Here is a 4,452-nt window from a genome sequence, read left to right on the forward strand (position 1 = left end):
AGTTCATTCATTCATTCAATCCTATTTCTAATCCAAGCTCTGCCACTTGTCTGTTGGGTGACCTTGGGCAAGTCAGTTCACTTCTCTGTGACTCAGTTACTTCATCTGTGAAGAGGGGATTAAGACTGTGAGCCCTATGTAGAACAGGGAATGTGACCAACCTGATTACCTTGTATCTACCCCAGGGCTTAGTACTGTGCCTGACACATAGTAAGTGCTTAACGAGTACCATTAAAAAATAAAATAAAATAACCTTGGACTAAGAATTCCCTGGTAGCAAGTGTCAGTAGCTTAAAGAAATACAATACTAGGGCTGGGAGGGGGATGTTGTTTTTCTATTTTCCCAAGCATCTCGATTCTCCGTTCAGATCTGGGCGATGCAGTGTATTCTTTGTGTTGTGGTAGATCTTTTCACTTCTACCCTGAAAAGGCATTGTCACTCCATGCAACACTGGACTAAAAATCAACAATCCAATCCTCTGAACTAAGCAAAACAACTTTACCAAAGCATAAGTGTTGAGGAGTCTTCAATTTGTGATCACATTTTGCATCCAGAATTTCTTAGAGGTTGGGTTTCAAAAGAGAGTAAGTTCTAGTGTCCTGTAAATTAAAATACTATTTCTTGGAATCAGGAAAAGTACAGCAGAGACAAAGAAAGTAGAAAAAAACTCTGGGGGTCTCAGGTGACTACATATTGAATAGGAGGTACCAAGAGTCTCTCTCCTCTCTCTCCTCACTCCAGTCCATACTCCATTCTGCTGCCCAAATAATTTTCCTTCAAAAAAGTTCAGACCACGTTTCCCTACTCCTCAAGAAACTTTAGTGGCTGTCTGTCCATCTCCATATCAAGCAAAAACTCCTCACCTTTAGCTTTAAAGCACTTATTCACCTTGCCCCCTACCTAATCTTGCTACCCAGCATTTAGAACTGTTTGGCACATAGTAAGCACTTAACAAATACCATTATTATTATTATTGTTATTATTACTCTCCTACCACAACCCAGCCTGCACACTTCATTCCTCTAATGCTCACCTTCTCACTGTATCTCGATCTCATCTATCTCACTGACGACTTCTCCCCACATCCTACCTCTGGCCTGGAATGCCCTCCCTCCTCATTTCAGATAGACGACTGTACTCCCCTACTTCAAAATCTTATCGAAGGCACATTTCCTCCAAGGAGCCTTCCCTGACTAAGCCCTCCTCTCCTCTTCTCCCAATCCCTTCTGCACAGCTCTTGCTCATCCTCCCTCCCATCCCCACAACACCATATGTATATATCTCTACATATCTGTAATTTATGCATTTATTATTTATTTATATTAATGTCAGTCTCCCCCTCTAGACTGAGCTTGTTGTGGGCAGGAATGTATCTTTGTGTTGTTATGTTGTACTCGCCCAAGTGCTTAGTACAGTGCTTGGTGCAAAGTAAACACTCAATAAATACAATTGAAAGAATGAATGAGTTATGATGCCATGTCTATGATATTGTTCACAGCTTCCAACTAATTTTTTTCCTCTTAGAGCTTAATTATTTTTTATGTACTCCAGAGTAATAATAATAATAATTGTGGTGTTTGTGAAACACATACTATGTGCCAGGCACTGTTCTAAGCACTGGGATAGATACAGGGTAGTCAGGTTCATTCATTCATTCAATCATATTTATTGAGCGCTTACTGTGTGCAGAGCACTGTACTAAGCACTTGGGAAGTACAAATCGGCAACATATAGAGACGGTCCCTACCCACCAATGGGCTCACAGTCTAGAAGATGGACACAGCCCCTGTCCCACCAGAGACTCACAGTCTTAATCCCCATTTTACAGATGAGGTAACTGAGGCACAGAGAAGTGAAGTGACTTGCCCAAGGTCACACATCAGGAAAGTGGCAGAGCTGGGGCTAGAACCCAGGTCCTTCTGACTCCCAGGCCTGGGCTGTATCCACTAGGCCTCACTGCTTCTAGAATAGGCATACTTTAGACATAAATGTGACTATAGCCTCCTCTCCCCTCCCCACAGAACCTCCCTGGGGCAAAACCCTAATGGAATGTGAGAGGGAGAAGTATCTGTGCCTCTACCTTAAAATAATCAAGGTTGGAGCAGATATGGATGCATGTTAGGGCTGTCCCCAAAAGTGTGGGGAGAAAGTAAGAGAATTTAGTAATCAACAATCCATTGTCCTTCATAATCTAAAGCAATGTTTCTGATTTTGCATGTGTGCAAATCAAGCCAAAAGTCTGGGTGTTGGGGTCAAGTAATAATTTTTACTTTTATGGTTAGGTAAGCTCAAAGGATGTGGCAGATTTAATGCAAGTACCAGAAATACTATAGATTTTTGAGCAGGACTAGGAAGAATATAGTGTTTGACTGATTGTTTAAGACCTTCAAGATAGGGTCAGTCACCAAATTGAAAATTTTAACTATTATGAATGTCATGTCTCTAGGGAGGGTGACTTTGTCAGGTATTTTACAAAAAATGAAAGGTTCTTGAATGGGGCCTAAAGATTAGGGTGTGCAGATCAATTATTTTTCTCTCAGCCCAACTGGTATTGATCACTTTTGACTCAAAGCTTTAGAATAAATTCAAGTGATTGCCATATAAAGCAACAGCATCATTGAAAAAAATTCAGAATGGACCCAGATAGCCTCAAAACACATGGATTTGGCAGCTTTCTGAGCTTACATTTGTGATCAATTGATCTTTTGAGGAATTGTGATGGAACAGTTGGTTCACTTGAGAAATGAGATCACATTTTATATTTAATTAGCCAGTGAAGGCGTTTCCCATTCTACCCAATTAAACCATCATGTGTTGGATCCATCATTTTCTATTAGATGTGGAAATAACAACAGAGCTAGGCTTTGCAGATCTGAAAGGAAAATTCCTGATGACCTCCCAACAACCTGCCTCCTCTCACTCCTCAGCTCCGACAGATTGCCTGCTCTAGTCCATTTCACCCACGCACCAATTTGGAATACATATTCATTCGTTCATTCATTCAATCACATTTATTGAGCGCTTACTGTGTGCAGAGCACTGTAATAAGCACTTGGTAAGTACTATTCAGCAATAAAGAGAGACAGTCTTTTTCCACAGCAGGCTTACAGTCTAGAAGGGGGGAGACAGACAGCAAAACAAATAAACAGGCATCAATAGCATCAATATAAATGAATAGAATTATAGATATATACACATCAAAACAAGAAAACAGGCATTAATATAAATTAATAGAATTATAGATATGTACAGGCTTATGGGGAGGAGGAGTGTGAGAGAGGAGGCAAGTGAGAAGGTTGTGGTCAGAGGGGGGATTTCAGAGTTGGTGAGGGTGGAGATTGTGCAGTGGTGAGAGATGATGAGATTGAGTGTGTGTCCAAGTTGGTGAGTGGGCAAGGTTGGGTGGAGCAGGAGGTTGTAGGAGTTGAGGAGTGATAGAAGGTGAGCGGCAGAGGACTGGGTACATCTATGTGGACGTTGAAGTCTCCAAGGATCAAAGTGGGCATGGAAAAAGAGAGAAGAAAGGTGAGAAAGGGGTCAAAATGGTTAAAGATGTCAGAGGCGGGACCGGGGGGCGGTATATGATGGCCACAAGAATCTGGAGGGGGTGATAGAGGCTGATGAGATGAGCTTCAAAGGAGGGGAAGGAAGGGGAAGGAGGGATGATGTGAAAGCAGCATTGGCGCACGAGAAAGAAGCCGATATCTCCTCCTTTCCCAGTGAGTTCGGGGGAGTGGGAGAAGAAGAGGCTCATCAACTCATTTTCTGTTGACTCCTATCCCTCTGCCTTTAAATGGTTCTCTCCAAGGTCACCAATAACTTTCTCCTTGCCAAATCGAATGGACAGTATTCTATTCTAATACTCCTTGACCTCTCAGCTGTCTTTGACACTGTGGACCACTCTTTTCTTGGGCACATTATCTAAACCTCAGTTGAACACAATAAATATGACTGAGTGATCCCCCAGTCTTTCATTCCTTTCGATCTGGCCCTGCTTCCTGATATCTATACCCTCAAACACTGGATGCATTGATGCCATGATTTTGTTGGAGGGAGGGCCTGGCTCCTGTCAGACTGTACGTGAGCTCCTAGTGTCATTGTTCCCTCTCAGGATCGCACCTGGAGAGTTTCCAGTACTCTACCAGTCTCGGCTATGGGAGGGAGAGTGAAGCAGAGTCATACCCATTCCATTCTTAGTTTGGCCAGTGGCTAGCGAGTGGAAGGCAATCTGCTACAAGTCAAAGCTCACCTGTGCTGGGCAGCAGCGGCATGGGAGAGAGTCAAGGGTGAAGACTCAAGTTTACTGCATGGAAGGCGACAATGGTAAACCACTTCAGTATTTTTACCAAGAAAACTCTGTGGATACACTACCAGAACTATTGCAGGTGGAGATGGAGTGTTCTGGGAGACATGTGTCCACTAAGTTGCTATGGATCAGAAACGACTCGACA

General features: G+C 42.8%; 1 non-coding gene across 1 annotated transcript; it reads left to right on the top strand.

Moving 5' to 3' along the window:
* The first annotated feature begins 4,102 nt into the window (after nt 1-4,102).
* Nucleotides 4,103-4,240, top strand: LOC119948544. Its single transcript, XR_005456934.1, has one exon. It is a non-coding gene; the product is annotated as a small nucleolar RNA SNORA7 (small nucleolar RNA).
* Nucleotides 4,241-4,452: the final 212 nt, after the last annotated feature.

Source organism: Tachyglossus aculeatus, chromosome X4 (assembly GCF_015852505.1).
Source record: "Tachyglossus aculeatus isolate mTacAcu1 chromosome X4, mTacAcu1.pri, whole genome shotgun sequence".
Taxonomy (NCBI): Eukaryota; Metazoa; Chordata; class Mammalia; order Monotremata; family Tachyglossidae; genus Tachyglossus; species Tachyglossus aculeatus.